Source organism: Amblyomma maculatum, chromosome 10, assembly GCF_055883805.1.
Source record: "Amblyomma maculatum isolate TAMU_Amacu chromosome 10, ASM5588380v1, whole genome shotgun sequence".
Taxonomy (NCBI): Eukaryota; Metazoa; Arthropoda; class Arachnida; order Ixodida; family Ixodidae; genus Amblyomma; species Amblyomma maculatum.
Genome location: NC_139353.1, coordinates 86,987,892 through 87,007,533, shown reverse-complemented (window position 1 = coordinate 87,007,533; position 19,642 = coordinate 86,987,892). Strand labels below are relative to the sequence as shown.

Here is a 19,642-nt window from a genome sequence, read left to right as displayed (position 1 = left end):
CTGAGGCCACGCGGAGAAGCAAGCAAATTCAGCCCTCTCCGCCAGGTAATTCCAGAAGTATCGGCTGATAAAGTGCTGAACTACTCTCCAGGCATACAAAAAACTATTTCTACGCACAAACGAAGCTTACGCTTCAGAATATTCGCACGCGCGAACTGGTTTTGAAGGCAGCGTCGCTTAATTGGCGCTGTATAGGCACGCTGCGTTCTTTTTGCTTGCACCCCATGTCGCTGCTGATCGCAGCGCCACTTTTGTTTACAAACATGACGCTTGTCCAGATAATATTTTTTTTCGCACGAACAATGCAACAAAATCATTACTATATATAATTGCGCTTTCAAAATTGAAACTAACAAATTGCTCATCATGCTGCAAAGCAAAATCTTACGTGCCTTGTAGAGACAAGACAAGCCAGGACCGAAATGAAACAAAAGAACAAAAGTAACAAAAGAAAGAAGCACGTTTTTATTATTCTTTTTTCGTTCCTCCATGTTGTGTAGACAACACGTGTGCGCGGTTCTTTTCTCGTGCTGCCTTTGTTGGCTCTTCTTTCTCGTAGTTCAGTGTTTTGACATCAGAAAAGAACAAATCGTATGTAAAGGGGTAGTCACGGTATGCCGAGTTTGTTTGAATATCGTTTCTTTTCACTTGCTACTCGCACCGAGGCGTGCCGGACAAATTTCACCCGACAGTATCATCCGCGACTCATCCCGTCTGCAGAAGGTGGGGCTCAATCTCATCGCCTTCACTCTGATTTTGTGTTGACGCCTTTTCAGCGTGTTTCAACAAAAGGTAAAATTTTCTTTTGTCAGCAGGCCTACGGTACAAAGCTGAGATTTGCGCGTCGATTGATCTTTGCTGCAGACATCGACAGATCCGTCATTTTGGTATTTGCAGGCTGTTACTGAACATTTTATAAGCGGAAGCTGTCACTCACTACATTAGGCTCCCAGTGAGGCACTTTGTAAGCGCAGCGGGCTTATGGGAGTATCATCGGGATGAACATCGTGCCTTTCTTTGTGGCTGCGAGCTTCGGGCGGCATGACGTGCGGTATTTTTTTCTTGTTTCATGTTCCTTGCACCTCCTCCAATTGCGTAGAAGTAGTAATCAATCTGGTTATACTAAATTGACGTGAAGCCGTACGCCCTTTTAGGCCTTTGTCGAGTGCGCAAGCTGGGGAACACTTCGTAATCGTCTTTCTACTTTGTTAAATTTGCGAGTATCGTTAACTGAACTTTGAAATTTTGTCTCTCTATGTCGCTCATTTGCAAGTGTGCCACTTAGGTATGGTAAAATCTAGGGCGTCAACCCGGTGGACTCAGCAACTCATCATTTTCATCTAACTACTGAACAGGGTCGGGTGTATCAGAGGCGGCGAAAAAAAATTCTTACAAGCAGACTGTCAGATGCGAGGCCCGGGAGAATTCCAGCCGCGTGATTTTCCCGGCTGTCCGACTAGCTAGCAAATATGACTGTGAACATGAAAAGAAATATGAGAGTAGACTGCATGCAGGAGGTGGTGTCATAATGAACTACTGAAGGATCATGTAAATACAGGCGAAGCAGGCGAACCGCCAGTAAGGAACAAAAGTAGCACGAAGAAACTTGTTTCAATTAGGGCAGAGGGAGAGCCCATTATTATTATTATTTATCTTTTTTTTTTCAGATATCGGAGGGGGGGGGGGGGGTACCTGGTAGGTTGTCACTTATTTTGGTCAGAGCCCTAAGTCCACTACACGGCTGGCCCCACTTTCCGGCTGGCGTGCTTGATCAAGTTACTTCTGGTTGGCAGTTTCATTTTGCACTGCGTAATCTCTCTAGATTGATGGGTAGGGATGGATATAGGTTGATCACCACTGTTTGCTGTTTGGTAGGTCTGGGCTGCTGGTGGCAACTGCAGTATGTCTCTTTACCAGGTGAGAATCAAATTAAATGGTTTTGAATACGATCCCAGGTTATATTCGGCAGTGTCAATGTGGGTAGCCTAAGCTAAAAACTTTTTTTTTTTTATATATAAAGTGCACCTATAAAGAGAAACAGAGTTACTGCATATTTATTTGGTTTTCATCTATCAATGGCATTATTTAGTTTTCCTGTGAGGCCTACCAGGCAATAACTAAGGGGGGAGGGAGGGGGAATAATGTAGTATTCGCACTATTAATTCTTTTGTGGGCTGCATACCTTGTTTATGGTTATTTAAACATCATATTCTTCAGTGAACAAAGTTTATTACAACAGTGTACTTATTGGTTACCAAAGGACCTTACTGAACGTGGTTGGGATGCTTAAATTCCATAAACTGGCCCGAAGCCTCCTTGCTGTTGGAGTGACATCAGTTTTCAATGATGATCAGTTGCAAGATTACTGGCGAAAGGTTACAGGATGGCTTAATAATTGGATCACAAAAGTGGTAATTAAGACCATTCTCTCCTCGCTCTCTGCAAAGCAGTAGCTATGAAATGCCACTTCAAATGCACCACTCATGCCGGCTTGCATGCATAGCTCCCATGTTTCAGTGTAGGCAGCGCAGTTTGGCAAGCTCGCTTTGAGCTTTAGATCTCACTCATAAGCTCGCTTCTTGGCCCCTGTAGCCAAAGATACAGTTTCCAGATCCTGACATATGGAAAAGAGCTGTTGATAAACAGCTGCAGGTGTCCTGGCTGTGAGGAAACAGCAAGCTAACTGATGTAGTCTGCATGAGTTGCTCTAGCTAGAAAACATTGCATGCATATGCCGAGATGTTTGATATTGAGTTTGGATGAATATGGAATTTTGAATTTCTAATTAGTAAACAGGTTCGAGTACTTCTTATGGTAAAAATCTAGTGCGACTCAAATTGAGTCAAGTACTATACTCAAGATATTCGAGCTTCAAGTACTGGTACACCTTGTATAGGTGGAACACTAATTTTGTAGTGATGGGTGCACTAGAAGTGTTTGCTGAATTGCAAGATACAAACCAACAGACAGACTATTGAACAAGCCTAGATGCAACATGCAGTGGGCACGAGACAAATGTTTGAGGTGTTGATGGAACGGCCAGGCTTCACAGAGTTATAGTGGTTGTGCTGAGGATCATGTGAATTCTTGTCAGTAATATTGATTGTGAGCAAATATTGACGCTGTGAACATGACTTAGAGGTTTACTCATGCCTCTGACAATACTTTTGAAAGCCTGCTGTTGGTAGAAGGATACCAGAGAGTGAAACTTGCTTTGAGCTAACCGATATGCAGTTTCTGAAGCAGAGGCTTAGCTTGTAGTTAAGCCTGGAGTTACATGACAGCAATTTGCATAGCTGCGCTTAGGTTTGGCTTGAAAGTAAAGACAGGGCTTTTGCACATAGCAGTTTCCTCTATGTTTCAGCTTTTTTTATGCCATAAGGGAATCACTTCACGTATGAGCACTCCTTGCCTCTCGTTGACCATTTTATTCGGGTGTAGACGACCTCTAGTGGTATGACATCGTCTCTATGTCGTACTCTGGGCACACCGCCATCACAATGTTCGAATGAACTTTCTGTCCTAGCAACAATTGCCAATGCGAAGAGTCTCGCTAAAGATTGGACATCAAGCATTGGAAGAGGTGGACGAGTTGAGAATTCCTGGCCTATAAATTCACAAATCCGGCAAAGGAACGGCTTCATAAGCTGCGACTTCCTTAAACTTAATAAAACACATTTCGTTTAGGGAAAGAGGAGCCCGAGCGGACATGGCAAGACGTCTTGTACAATCGGTGTTACAGCCGAGGATACTATACCAGGCCCAATTCCAAAGACTCACGAGATGGCAGTGGGCGAAATTGGAAACAGTAAATAGAAACGCAATGTGCACTATCAGGGACTTACTGAAACTTACCCCTATCCCTATTCTCCAAGAATTTGCACAAATAGATACGTTGGCAGAATTAATTGAACAACGAGAGGCAACAAGGAATATGAAGCGAAAGTATGTTATGCCCATAGCATCCTTGTACAACGAAGTAATAGCTCAAACACCACCAATGGCTGACCCCTGGTGGGAATTCACGACTGTTGCGACAAGCAAGACCACTCGGCCTTGTCACAAAGAAAAACTGGCATCTCGACCTCTGGTTGATGCACCTCCAGGTACCTGCATTGCATATACGGACACATCAATTTTAGAAAATGGCGGTAGAACAGCAGCTACTAGTTCAACACAGAGTGAACTAAAGGTACATAAGGAATATGTTTCAGAATACCCAGACTTGCTTGTGATAGAACTGTATGCAATCCACGATGCTATGGAGACCATAAATAAAATAGATTCCATAACAGAAGCCCACATCTATACAGACTCCTTAGCCGCCATAAAACAACTGAAGAAAGTGACAAATACACTATGTGTAACCCAGGATTTCCTCACACTTAATAAAAAAACAAAGATGCATCCAGATACATTGGACACAAGACGATACTGAGAACGCTGAGCAGAGAAAAGTTGACCACCTCACACACGAAGTTCCAAACACTAATGTGCTCCCCACTAGGCTCCCTTTTAATGCCCGCTCCGCTGTTCCCATCTTAGCATCCTCTTTAAGGAAACGTACACGTGCCCTCATTCCCCTGTGTACATTCCCCCTCCCTCGTAACTTGACGAGATTGGAGGAGGTTATCCATAGAAGGATAAGAGCTGGGGCGGCCCTTACCCCATTGGTAACATGCCGATGGGAATCTCAAGCAGCCATCGGAGCAACCACATGCCCGATGTGTTCCACACCAGCTGAAGAAGCGGATGTTCGCCACCTGCTATGGACTTGTGCAGGGACAAGGGCATCAAAAACACAGATTCTGCGACAAGTGGGGCTAAACACAACAAGGGAAGAGAACTTCTTTAAATGGCTCACCGACCACGATTAGAGCGGGAGCCTGCTCCGGTTCCTTACGGAAAACAATTTACATGGGTTTCTATAATATGCCTTATGGCAAGTTTGCATAAAAAAAAAAAACTGTTGTCGTTTGCCTCTACGAACTACAGGGTTATCTGTCTTTTTCTTCTTTCTTCGGTCTTCGGATAGGCATGGTGAAATAGCAAGACTGTGGCTATTTAGCTCTTTTTACAAACCAAACCACTTAACGCTTAAAGCTTGGAATTTTGTTGGGTGACAGGTTTGTCAGGTTTGTGCAGCCTGTATCAATAATGTGTAACCTAGCTTAGTTTCTAAGCTGCGTGACTGGATTGTCTAGCGCTGACCGAGGTCATGAGCATCTGAGTGGTGACGATAAAAGCTCCTCTCATCTTTCAGAGCTTTAGAACCCGAGGGATGGGGGGGGGGGGGGAGGAAGAATGAATGAGCCACAGGATGCAGGAGCAAAGATATTGGGCATCTTACATACAAGGGCTCAGTGTCATAGCGTCTGAGATCAGTAAAGTGTCTACAGCCCAACCAGCTGGGCTGGGCTCACCACGCAAGCCAGATGCAGAATGCAGTGCCTCGTTGCAGCACTGACTTTCAGGTTCTGCAGTTGGCGTCCTTACACCTTGGGGGCAATGTTTGGTAATACAAAAATGCTAAGACTATTCCGTGTCCTGTGCTCCGACATTAGTTCCCCATGTTGCAGTGAGCCTAGCAGCTGAAGGTCATGGGCCTGTTTTTCTTTCTTGAATGGCATGCTGTGATTTTAAAGGGCGCCATATAACCGTTCAAAGGACAAATTGTCTTTTAAGTCAGACGAGCAGATTTCATCCGATTCAAGGCTTTGTAATGGGAGACAAAAACACGGTGTGTGAGAACCCAGAAATGCTCATTTTACATTTCTTTCTTCATCTGGAGCGATGGCAGTTCTCCAAGGGGAAGAAAAAAATGCATGGAGCGTATTAGGATGCTTCCAGTGCAGTCTAATTTTGAAGTGGTTGCTATTCAAAGAATGCGTGAAATTGAAAAAAGCTGTCACTGGCGTCGCTGCGTGGAAATCACATCGGGGCATATATATTGCCAATGTCTTCCCCCCACACATTTAACCTCGCAAAAAATTTGGAAAAAGAGTTTGCATGTGATTTTGAGCACCCCCTTTTTTCCGAGGAAGAGAGCACAAACAAGGCTTTCAGCACTTGCTCACATAGGCAGACTGGAGCCGTTTGAGACCCAAAGTGGTGAGATCTCCAACTCCTGCGTTGCTGCATTCCGATACTACATGGCAGCTGGGGGTGCGTGATAGCGAAAGCTGGCCAAAAGCAACCCCAATTACTCTGTCACTGTATTGTCATTTGGAGTAGTGTTTAGCATCCATAAAGGAAGCTGGATCAAGTTTGAAGAGGGCTGTTGTAGCTTGAACTTCAGATGCACTGAAGATGTCTGTCAAGTTTCTTTGAAATAAATTATTTCTTGCACCCATATCTTGAAGGTATCAATGCAAAAACATGGGAGGGGAAGTGGGGAGGCAGTATTTTATTGCTAAATTTTTCGAATCCAAGTAGCTAAGCAACCACCCCCCCTCGTGTTGGGCATCATTATCGTTAAAAAAAAGGGGATGCTTAGAATTGAGTAAATACGGTGTATCATGAGCAATACCATTATCTAAATTGTAGATTCATTGAGTCAGTAACAAGATCTTTGGCTCTAAATGCCTTCTCGGGTTGAAAGATGGAAGTCAGTTGGAGTCTATCTATTAAGTTTTGTGTGCAAGCAGGACATTAGTAAAGAAAAATGCTTATAAAAAAGCTTTGATGAAGCATCGACTGTGTCAACATGGTACCAAAAATTTTATTGCCATAAATGATGCTATGCATGACTTTGCCCATCTACAAGCTTTATTGAGATGCAAAAGCATGTTAGAAATATGCTTATTAAGGTGCAAATACAAAAATTGCCTATTAGTTTGGTTGTAAAAGGGAGAGGGTGGCTTGCTGAGAAACATGCTCAGAGAGGACATAAATAAGGACCAGCTGGACGACAGAAAACAAGTGTATAAGTGAGAAAGCCGCTCGCGAATTGTGGTTTGGACTGATTTGAGCAAGCATTTCTGTTCTACATGTTTCTACAAGGCTGAACTCAGTATGCGTGTGCATTTTTTTTTTTGCTCAGCTCCAGTTGGAACGGGAGTGATCTTGTAAGGAACAGCGAGTACACCTGCGTACAGCCAAGCTACACAGGTGACATCTGCAACTTCACGAGGAGGGCCCTCGGCACAACAGGGGAGGCACCAGCATGTGAGAGACACTTTATTCAATTGAGTTGCAGGCAGATGCGGCCTCCTCTGAGACAGCAAGCTGGTGACTGGTTTCTTCACGGTCCACCCCTGCACTTGGAGTGGGAAGGTAGGCGTCAGAAATTGGGTGTTTGGGTCTTTCCAATCAGTCTGCTGAAGCATGCTCGTGAATGTTGACGCAAGTTGATAGACCCTCGAAGAAGAAAATGACAGGCGTTCTAAATATTTATGCAGTTTCTCCTGTGGCGATGCTGTTTCAAGTCATTTTGTTTTTTGAAAATTTTGTTTTATCATTGCAAAAGGATGAAAATTTGCCTTCCTTCCACTAAAAAAGAAGTGGTCTGCTAGGCGGGGTCGCCTCGTTTGTTTCTGTGCACAGCAAAAAAATGGGTGATGTTCACTACAGGTGGGTACGAAGCTATAGCGATAACCCAACCCAACGCAGTCAATGGTGGGTTGCACCGTAAGGTCTCGACATGCAGCAATCTACAGCGAATTGACGTGGTATTGTTATCAAAAGTCCTTTTGAAACTGATTGAGCAGGTTCAGCCCAGTTCGAGAATGTGCCTTAATGAAAGACTCAAGCGCCTATGTCCTGAGGGAAGCAACAACTGCTGCCTTGCTAGAGTTTGCCATGCATCTTCTGCGTGTTTGCTTGTAATTGCTTTCACACTGCTAGTTGTGTTACTGTGCTTACTGTATTTACTCGCATATAGGTCGACCCCTATACACTAGGCTCGCCGAGGAATAAAAAAAGAATTATTCGAATACCGTATTTACTCGCATAATGATCGCACTTTTTTTTAAAAAATACTGACGCAAATTTCGGGGTGCGATCATTACGCGGGGTAAATTTTCTACAAAAAAGTTTTGAGCACCGAAAACACAAACAAGTTGCAGGTCAGACGTCTTAGAACATATATCCCGATTACAACCAAAAATAAAAGCTGAGTAAGGCTTACCTTTGCAATAAACACGCACATTAAGCATCACATGGAGTGCACAATGCCCATTTATTTTTTTTCGTCAGTACTCTAATCAAAGTCTGAATCCTCGCCATCCTCGCTTTCACTGCTGCACGACTCATCGGAAACAGCAGTGTCGTCGCTGGGAGCATCTTCACAATCCCACAGGAAGTCATCTTCCGTTCCATCCAAAGCGTTAGATATGCCTGTCTTCTTAAAACTCTTAGCCACTACCTCGCCGGGGATACTGCTCCACACTTCTGTGATCCACGAGCACAGCATCTCCACGGATGGCCTTCTAATCTTTCCGCTCGGCGTCAAATCATGCTGGCCCATCGCCATCCACTCAGCATAAAGTCGTCGAACGTTGTCCTTGAACGGTTTGTTCAAAGGCATGTCGAAAGGCTGCAGCAGCGAAGTCAGGCCGCCAGGAATGACTGCAATGTCCGTGCGCAGCTCTTTCAGCTTGGCACGCACGCTGTCCACAAGGTGACCCCTAAAACTGTCCAAAACCAGAAGCAAGGGAAGCAGAAATGCTCCTGGTCTTCTTCCCCAAACAGTCTTGATCCAGTCGACCATCAGGTCCGCAGTCATCCACCCTTTCATCTGTGCACGTATATGGATGCCACGGGGAAAGTTTCCCTTCGGAATAGTCTTCCGTTTGAAGATCACGTATGGTGGCAGCTTCCACCCGTCGGCCGTCACAGCAAGCATGACTGTGCATCGCTGTTTTTCTGCGCCAGACGTCTTCACGAGGACGCTCCGAGCACCCTTCTCGTTCACAGTTGTATTCCGGGGCATGTCGAACGTCAGTGGAGTTTGATCGGTGTTTCGAATTTGCGACATCAGGTAACCACATTTTTCGTGAAGCCTAGTGACGATGTGATGGAAGTCTATCACTTTGCTTTCATACGCGGCTGGGAGCCGCTGGCACGACGACGTCCGCCGCCTCAGGGAAAGTCCACTCCGTCGCATAAAGCGAGTCGTCCAACCGGAGCTAGCGCGGAAATCCTTTGCGGCGATTCCCAGCTTCCTGGCAGTTGTGCGCGCCTGCGTCTGTATCATTTCTAATGACACTGCACAACCATCCTTGCGCAGGTCCCTCACATATTCTAGGACCGCCTCCTCAACACGAGGGAACTTGCCCGTTTTGGGTCCACGGAAAGCCCGCTGTGTCTTGTTCGTAGCCATCAGCTCCTCGCGCTGCTTCTTCCAATAGCGTATCCTCATTTCGTCCACGCCGAAATGCCTACCAGCAGCGCGGTCGCCATGCTCCAGTGCATAGTCGACAGCCTTGAGCTTGAACGCGGCGGTGTAACTGGCATACCGCCCCATGGTGAAATGGCGTAAACTCGCACAAAAACACAAAGCACGCTACGACGCTGCCGAATTGCAAAATGGCGAACGCCGCAAAGCATGGAATCATGGGAACTCCAACGTTACTAGACTAGGTTGGGAACTCGTCGGAATGCATTCGCTGCGGTATGATTGCAGATGAACCACCAGGCGGCTTCATGTTCGGGGTGCGATCATTACGCGGGGAATTTAAAAAATGGAATTTTGACCTCAAAATTCAGGGGTGCGATCATTACGCGAGTGCGATCATTATGCGAGTAAATACGGTATAAGTCGACCCATATTTTTTTAAAATGGAGAAACACGTAGTTAAATATAAGGTTCTTTTCTTCTTGTTGTTTTCATCTTCTAATTTCACTCCTCTCCCAATTAACCTGGACCGGAATTCACTCTAATTGCAGAATACATAATTTACTTACACTATTATACACATTACAGCACAACTTCAGCCAGGGTGCGGCCTCTCATCACGGCACCCGAAACGAGTCTCCCGTTTTGCCGTGTCGCTCGGACGCTTCAAAGTCGTTCTCTCACTCGAATTCCTCCTCGCCAGGCTCCTGGGGAATCCTAACTTCCCCTGTCGTTTCACCGCGGCTGTGGCTGGTGAAAACGCCTTCCACCCCCGTTACAAATGTTGACCGCCAGCGCCCATCGAATTCTCAGAAGCTGGCTCGGCGGGGATGGTTGCAGGCAGATCGGATGTCTTCGCGAGCGACGCTCTTCTTCTGCTGGTCGTCCGTGCGACGCCAGCTCGCAGGCCACCTCACAAGTTGGGACCGTACAGAGGGAGGAGGCGTGTGCCACGGCTGCTCCGTTGGCTTACAAACACACACAAACGCTAGCGAAAATACACACATATGGCAGTCTTTTCAAGAGTTATCTGCCCGCGACCAGGGCGCTTCAAATGCGCACTTAACACACGTACACGACAAACCTTTATTCATAATGAACATGGCTCCTAAATTTCGCTAGTGGCTGTCAGAAGAAGCCACATAGCGAGGGCTCGTCTGGTGGTAAGCCAGTGCCGCTACGCCAAGGTCCGCAATGCCGAACCTGCTAAGCTGCTCAAACTCGGCCGCGATCCATTGGAGCAGTGAGGGTTTCTGGTAGCAACCAGCGCCACGATGTTCACTTCGATAGACCACGGCAAGTTGGTGGAAGGGGAGGTGTTCACCTTACTCTTCCCGGTAGCCCCGGGCCTCGACGAACTCCTTTGGCTCCCGGCTATCTTTCCCTATCAAACCTGCTTTACTCTCTTTGTGGGTTTCTGCCTCTTCATTCTTAACCCCTACTCGAGGCCTCATATAACTTAACTGTGCACCTAGATTGCGCTACATTACTTGGTAGCGCATAATATTGCATAATCGTTGCATCCAGCAAACTAAGAGATAATGTAATCATCTAAATCTAACTAATATAGTTAGAGATATGGCTCCACCTGTCAGACATCAGCACAGGCTTCTCCCATGGTTTTATTTTCCATTAAGACTCGTAGATTGCGCTGCTGCGCTACAACCATGACACAGTTGAAGGTGTCACCCTGAAAAAGTATTTGTTGTGCAAGAAGAATCGTAAGAAAACAGCGTAGTTTACATCATGTCTTTGCAATCTATGAGTGGCGTCGGCAACAGGCTCCAATAGGTTCAAAATGGTCTGCAGTCTTCCTTGACTGAATTCTTATCATAGCAGACTGATTTTTGTTCCACTTTAAAACGATGGTCATGACACAGTCGGAGGAATTACTCTGAAAAAAGATAAATTATGTTGTGTAAAAAGCATCAGAAGAAGAGAAAACAGCGCAGTTTACTTCATGTCCCTGCACTCTGTCAGTGGCGTTGGCGAGAGGCTTCAGTAGGTTCAAAAGGGTCTGTAGTCTTGCCTGATTGTACTCAGATGGTGGCAGACTGATTTTTGCTCTTCTTTCCGACTGTCATGACACAGTTGAATGCGTCACTCTGAGAAATTATTGTGTTGTGTAAGAAGAATTGGAAGAAAACAGCCTATTTCACGTCATGGCCTTGCAGTCTGTGAGCTGCATCGGCGACAGGCTTCAATAGGCTCAAAAGGGTCTGCAGTCTTCTCTGACTGAATTCTTCTGGTTGCAGACTGACTGATGTTTGTTCCACTTTACAACGATGGTCATGACACAGTTGAAGGCGTCACTCAGAATAATTGTTTTGTGTAAGAAGCATCAGAAGAAGAGAAAACAGCATAGTTTACTTCATGTCCTTCTACTATGTCAGTGACATCGGCAAGAGGCTTGTCACAATCCTCAGTGTTCGCTGGTTTCAAATTTCTTAATGACACAGGTAGAATTGGCCACTGTTCGTCCTCTATGTAATTCACGCAAGCAAACATGTTGTTGTCGGCCACGAGAATGAGATCGCGCAAACTAGTACACTACACGCAAACAAAACATGGGCACCCTAGCAATGCAAGAGTAATGTTCTCTTCTACGTTTGGGTGTCCGCTCGTGGATGGGAGCAACTTCCAGGGAGGCACTCAGCAGACGGTGCAGTTCAAGATAGCACAACAGGCATGTATTTGGTTGCCTTCGACACAGTACAACACACACACAAAACGCTGTTATGCAGTACGCCGCAATGTACTAGTAGTACCGCACGCGGTACACTCACGACTCGCAAGCTGTAAAAATCGGGCCAGACGCGCACGACTGCCCGTAAATACGCGAAGCTCTCGGGCGACCGTGGGAGCTCCAAACCACGCGACTCTCAAAGGCACTGCTCCGTTCAAACTCTAGTTCCCTCCCCGCCAGAGCGTAGCCCCCTGAAGCGCAGCGCGTCCTTTCTCTGTTTTACGAGCCGTGTCACTTGTGTACGTTTTATTTTCACGCGGCAGACAGCAGCCGAGATCATCGCCTCTCCCCACGGGGGCATTGGCCCGCCATTAGCAATGTTTAGTCTGGCGGTTTCTTCCGAGAAGTTCCGCTCTTTGCAGACACATGCGAAACCGGAGGGCGGTGCATTCCTACCGTCCCGGTGCTCTGTCTCTGATGAAACACTGCTGTTGTATATGGGCTTCCATTGCGTGCATCGGGGCCCGCCCGGCGGGGGAGAATCTCCCATTGCTGAGGCACCGACATCACTACAGCCCCCCCCCCCCCAAAAAGTTCGTTCAGGGCTTCTTGACCTCATTACGGGCCTTAAAACCAAGTGATAAAGGCAATCGAGCTTGTAAAACAATGAAAAGCGAAAGATGGCACGTGGCTATATGAAAAACACTAAAAAGCGCGTAAGCAGTATGTCATGCTGAGCTCTGTTAAAAACAAAACATGACTGCGACAAAGGTACATCGCTAAATTACATCGAGTGTAAAAAAGTTCATTTCGCCTTGTGCTTTTGTGTGGACCGCTGCAGGTCACGCGCTACTTCATGCACTGCACGCACACAAAGTCGGGTAACACACGCGAGCACAGCCCTGAGCACCGGTGTGGTCAGTAGTCCGGTCTTGCTCCCGTTTCAGGAATCCACAACGCCAGAGTGTCCGCCACCAGAAAAACAGCGTGATTAACCTTCCTTGCCGCGTGGCAACTACGAAGGCTGTCTCAATGCTCTTGTACTCATTGCAGCTTGCAGATGCTGCACTTTATCGCCTGCACTTCTGCTGTGATTTACTTCGCGGCTTGGAAAAAGCACACGCTCCCAAGCAAAGCCAGAGGTTGATTTGAGTCCAGAATGGTGCTCGTCATCAAAAAAATCTCTTGTTGCGGAAAAAGCTAGGCCTCTCTGCCCCTGGTATTTGTACATCTGACACCACTCTGTAGTGGAGGCCATCGGTTGATGCAGGATGGTTTCCTGTATCTGACAGAAAACGACAGGAAAGTGTCCCATTTTCGCCGCCAGCAAAAGCGAAACTGCATCTTTTGTGACTGCCATGCGTTGCACACGGGGTTTTTCTCGTGTCTCCGGTATCTTTTTCCTTCTTGTCTGAGGGCACTGAGACGCCATATGGGACGTGTCATCGCAGCTATAGCAAGGTTTCCATGCTGGATTCGTCGGTTTACCAAAACGGTCTTCCCGCCTCATTGAACCCTGTTCGGAGCTCAGTTGATCCGTGGAATCTCCGGTGAATTTCGTCGTGTTTTGCGCTGGAAAGCGGCCACCCCCAGCCTGTTCGTGCACTGCTAGCAGGTTCGCAAGCACAGGGGCCTCGAACCAATCATTGCCTACTCTTAAGGCCACGTACCGCAAGGCATCTGAGCTGAGCGTTGACTTTAGCTGATCAGCGACAAGTAGCTTTGTTAGTTTCTCAAAGCTATCCACTCCGCGGGCTCCAGGTAATAGTTAAGGTAGCTCGTAATTCAAGTTACAAACTGCTGCCACCTTTTGTCTCTCCTCCTAACTGCACCATAAAATTTGTTTTTGTACTCAGTGGGCGTGAGACGCAGTTCCCTCAAAACCACCGATTTTATACTTTCAAAGGTAAAGTCTTCCTCCCGGTTGAGGCTTGCGCACAAGTAACTTACAGTTGGGTAAATCAGATGTGCCTGTGCCTCTCGAGGCACCCCGTATCTTTCAAAGAGACACTCAACCGTTTCAAACCTCAATGACACTTCGGAGTTGGGAAGAAATTTTGGAATTGCTCCGCTGAGCATTTTCGGAAAGTGCCGCAGACTGCTGTCTGCACGGGTGTTTCAATCATCGAGAGACGAGCCGCTTTCTTTACCTGACGCTGCCTGAAGTTCTGCCAATCTAACCTGCAGCTCAAGCTGCCTTGTTTTCTCATGCTCTATTTGCAACCTCTCTGAAACCTGTCCTTTGTAACAGTATCAGCGGTAGCGTCATATTTTACTTCGCTCTCAGGCGTGGGGACCTGACGTTCAGGTGCGTCGGTCATTTCCTTTTCCTAGTTAGTTTCAACTTTTGACCCGCTCGCCGGCGCATCGTGAAGGTGTTCAGGAGCCCCGCTAGCTTCTTTCATCTTCCCTTTGGTTTTAATCTTGGGCATATTGCGGCAGTGTAACGCTCCCAAAAGCACGGTACCGGAGTGGATCACTCACCGCTCCTGTTCCTCGTGCATAGTAGGTTGCCGTGTCCACTGTGATGCGTGCCGTCACCTTTGCGTCATTCTGCAACCGCAAGATGTTTGCCGTTGTGCACCTTGACCTGCTGCGCCTCTTCTCCTAGTCGTCGCCGTCACCTGTTCCGCAGAACGCAAGATGACGTCCACGATCCTGTCAGGGCTGCGCCAGTAATGTTCTCTTCTACGTTTGGGTGTCCGCTCGTGGATGGAAGCGGCTTCCAGGGAGGCACTTAGCTGACGGTGCAGTTCAAGATTGCACAAGAGGCGTGTATTTGGTTGCCTTCGACACAACACACACACAAAACACTGTTACGCAGTATGCCGCAACTGTTACGCCGCAACGTACTAGTAGTACCGCGCACGGTATACTCACAGCTCGCAAGCCGTTAAAGATCTGGCCAGACGCGTACGACTGCTCATAAATACGTGGAGACCTCAGGCGACCTCTGGAGCTTTAAACCACGCGACTGCTTACAGTCGTGGCTCCGTTCAAGCTCGAGTTCCCTCCCCGCCGGAGCGTAGCCCCCCCGACGCGCAGCGCGCCCTCTCTCTGTTTTACGAGCCGTGTCACTCGTGTACGTTTTACTTTCACACGGCAGACAGCCGAGATCATCGCCTCTCCCCGCGGCGGCATTGCCCGCCGTTAGCAATGTTTAGTCTGGCGGTTTCTTCCGAGAAGTTCCGCTCTTTACAGACACATGCGAAACCGGAGAGCGATGCATTCCTACCATCCCGGTGCTCTGTCTCCGATGAAATACTGCTGTTGTATATGGGCTTCGACTGCGCGCATCGCGGTCCGCCCAGCAGGGGAGAATCTCCCATTGCCGAGGCGCCGACATCACTACACTAAGTATCCCTTAACTTTGTAGAAGACAGCTTGGCTACATCTTTCACTAAATAGGATGATGACTTCTGGCTGTACACATGAAATAAAGTGTACATATACTATATGTAATGGGGTGTTTATTGACGCTCAGATGGAGAGCTGTGAGGAGAGGACCTTGCAACGGCGAGCCCAGCGTACTTCTTCTTTGTCTTCGTCGCACAACGCACTGGTGCATGTCGATGGCTGAAGTGCTGACTATCACAGTACGTTTTCCCCCCGGGTAAAAAAAAGGAGCCATCCTGGCGACTTATGGCGCGGAAAGCACAGCGGGGTCATAGAACGGCTTCAATCGGTTCACGTGAACTGTTTCACGACCACGGCGACGCAAGTCCGCAGAGGGCGTGACGGGCTCAACTACGTAGTTGACTGCAGATGTTTGCTGGAGGACCCTATATGGCCCGTGGTAGCGAGCAAGAAATTTCTTTGAAAGGCCAGGGGTTGTGGAGGGCACCCAGAGCCACACCAGAGAGTTCGGGAGATATGACGAAGCTTCGCCGGTATCACGGAGGTATTTTTGTTGCCACTGATTTTCTGTTGTGAGAGAGCGGGCGAGCTGACGGCATTCTTCTGCGTACGTGACGGCATCGGATAGCGGGGAAGATTCGGAAACGTCAGGGCGGTAGGGAAAAAGTGTGTCCATAGTACAGGGTGGCTCGCGCCCGTAAAGGAGAAAGAATGGAGAGAATCCAGTAGTGGTCTGTGCCGCGGTGTTATATGCGTAAGTAACAAATGGTAGAACTTGGTCCCAATTGGAATGGTCGGTGTTCACGTACATAGCCAGCATGTCACCGAGAGTGCGGTTGAAACGTTCTGTCAGTCCATTCGTCTGAGGGTACCACCCTCAGACGAATGGACTGACAGAACGTTTCAAATGTACTGTGATAGTCAGCACTTCAGCCATCGACATGCACCAGTGCGTTGTGCGACGAAGACAAAGAAGAAGAACGCTGGGCTCGCCGTTGCAAGGGTCACGCTGGCGCACGACGCCAGAACACATGATCGTGGTTGGAACGGCCGGCAGCGTCGAAGTGGACTCGTCTTGCATGGCGGTCGTAGAGGGTAGTGTACGACTTCGCAGTTCCAGTTTGAATGGGATCGTTTCCGGCACCTCCACCAATTGTAATGGGGTGTTTATTGACGCTCAGATGGAGAGCTGTGAGGAGAGGACCTTGCAACGGTGAGCCCAGCGTACTTCTTCTTTGTCTTCGTCGCACAACGCACTGGTGCATGTCGATGGCTGAAGTGCTGACTATCACAGTACATATATATTAGCTGTATCTAGCTGCTTCTTATTAATAGCACGTGTGTTGGCTGATGCTGTCAATGACTTGTGCATGAAATGATACTGCTGTAACACGCCATGCTGTTATTACTGTTGTGGTTTGCAGAGAGGTTGTGTATAGCATTTTTTCTTGGGGGGTTCTTGTCTCCTCCCATTTTGTTGAACTAGTAAGGGAATACTATTCAAGTGCTTTGTATTACAATTTTCAGCCATGGGATGCTTTTTCTTTTTTTTTTTCATATAACATGGCAGGCTTTGGTCAGGTTTTATTTTGAACCTTTTTCCAGCCCCCTTTGCCTACTATCCATGCTTTAAACCAAAACTAAATCATCAAAACATCTTTAAGTGAAGCAACTATGGTGCTGGTTGCTGCTTACAAGTGCTAAAATGTCACACAATGTCACAAATGTTTCACCTCCACAGGAGCTCCTTCTTTCTTGAGAAAAGTGAACAGCTAGCTGTTGAGCATACAGCCTCCTCAGCCTCATCGTATTGAGGAAAGAACACACTTGATGGCATCAGAATGGAAGCAGTTGCTTCTTTTTTATGCTCTTCCATGTCTCGAAGACCTCTTGCCCTTGGACTACTGGCGACACTTTGCAAAGCTGTCAGAGGCGGTACATATTCTGCTCAGAGATGTGGTGTCGGTGTAGGATATTGATCATGAAGATACTTTGTCAATTGTATTTCATATTTTTTGGAGAGAGTTGGATATTCATGGCCTGGAAGCTGAGTTTCTGCACTCAAGGCTGGTAGCGAAATATTTCCAGCACATGTTGAGGTCATGGAATGCATTGGGTAATCTATTTGCTACAATTTTTGCACTGGATATCGAATATTTCTTCTTTAGATACTATGTAATTTAGAGAAAAGTTGAAAGGATAGAGGTGTAGCGGTCTCGCTCGAGGAAAAGCGGCTGTCGCAATATGCTAGGGCCATTGGTTACAGCTCTCACCACAAACTTGTTGTGTGTACTTTGCATTCAAAAGAATCATATCACCTGTTTGGTGCTATGGCATCACTGAACGAACTACCTACCATCTAATTGTCTTGGCTTGAGGTTATTAGGTGTTTAGCAGTGCATATTTGCTGACACATGGATGTGGCTTGATCAGCATAAGTGCATTTGGCATTCCGTTTACATTTGAAGCCTTATGTACACACTGTTGCAGATTCGTGCAGGAATCTGCAAGTAGAATGATGAGAAATAGGTTTTGGACACGGCATGCACGCGAGGTAGACTTGACGCCATTTTTCTACATTGACAAAGCCTGTCAGCCAGGGATTAAAAGCACTCAAAGGCAGCCTGGTGTTTCCCCTCTTTCTATACACATCACCTAACAGATACACAAAATGGTTTACTCTGGGCAACAGTATTGTGTTGTGTAGTGTCTATGGCACATAATTATCTCGGGCTATATTGCACCAATTGCGGAGTAGAAATAATTGGCTTTGTAAGAAATGTTTAAAGCATGTTTAAAATGTCATAACTTGTTAAAAATCTCGGCTTCTTTTAAAAATGTAAACACAATATGGATGTGCTGTGTATAGACTTCTGACTATTGACATGTAGCATACAGCGTAAAACTAGTTTTACGCGAGAGCATAAGGGCCCCGTGTCGAAAAAAAGCCAGTGTTGGTGTTGTTCGTTCATTGTAACGTGGAAATACGCAATGAATGAAAAAAAAAGCGTACTACCTACCATATGTAGGCTCAGCTTTCACAGGACAGGCAACGGCTGTACCCTTCCTCGCTTTGGGGTTCTTTATTTCTTTAGACAGGCTTTCAGCTGTGATGGCTTGTCCTCTGCTGGCATTCTCATTGAAATGGAGTATTGCCGGCTGGATTCTGAAGACAGTTCTTCAGATGTAAATTTTCGATATGTCTCATTCACCACCTACCTTGCATGCATGCCCTCAGGTGAGAAACTTACGGACTTTGGTGCAAAGCCTATAAGCACGCTGTGAAAGGCCTCCAAGCTGAAAGTGTGCATGCTGGGTGCAAGTTTCCCAATGTCGAACAAGACAGGATGCCATGACAACCTCAACAAACCTATTGTGTGCAGGTGTCCTTTTGTTAAAAAAAAATTCTCTATACGCCTTCTTCAAATGGCTCCACAATGAAGTTCAATTGCATATTTTTAGGTGTGCATAATTTTCATAACTAATATACTTGTATATGTATTGAGGTAACTAGCAGTATCTTGGGAAAGGTTGACCGCTAGCTGAAATCAGGCACCTCAGCTTTTTGGCAAAACTTTAAATTTGAGCATTTTTCAAGTCATGTTTGAACAAGAACGTGTATTCAACAAGGAAGGCGCATTGAGGGGTCTGCAAAAACTTGTTTTGATTTCAAATAGCTATATACTGACCTGTAACAAGCCATTGCCTAACTCCAAGGTCATCATGAGCACAATGTGTAGAGCCTTGGGTGATCTGTGTGCACATTTGTGACATGCCGTCCCATACTTTTCCACATGTCTCGTAGCATATCGATGTTGCCATCGCCCATGGCAGCTCACCAGTGAAGGTAGTTGCTGGCTGGCTGGGTCCAAAGTTCCAGTATGCTGCACACAGCTCATTTTGCATAGACAGCCAGCTTCTTTTTATGCCTGGGACTAAGTTGTAATAAATGGATATTAATCACTTATACATATGTTAAGGTTATTTGCTGTAGGGAATGCTTAGGGAGGGGCTCTGGGTAGGTGATAAAATGACATTATTTTTGACCTGCTTCTGCAGTTAGTTGGATAGAAACACTAATTCAGTGTCCCTAGCTGCAGTCTCCATGTATCAGTGCATGTATGGCAGGCATGTCTCTCATCATCATTTGTCAGACAACCAAAATAAAAAGCACAAACAATACCTTTGCTCCTCCTCATGCTTTCAACTTCTGACCCTCCCTTTGCTACTATACTTCCTATGATATTGTTCTCCTTATCATT

General features: G+C 46.6%; 1 long non-coding RNA gene across 1 annotated transcript; it reads left to right on the top strand.

Annotated features, from left to right (window-relative positions):
- The first annotated feature begins 445 nt into the window (after positions 1-445).
- LOC146176950 (uncharacterized) lies at positions 446-12,588 on the top strand. The gene is made up of 3 exons (XR_014701589.1): positions 446-723; positions 1,876-1,917; positions 7,043-12,588. It is a non-coding gene; the product is annotated as an uncharacterized LOC146176950 (long non-coding RNA).
- The last annotated feature ends 7,054 nt before the right edge of the window (positions 12,589-19,642 follow it).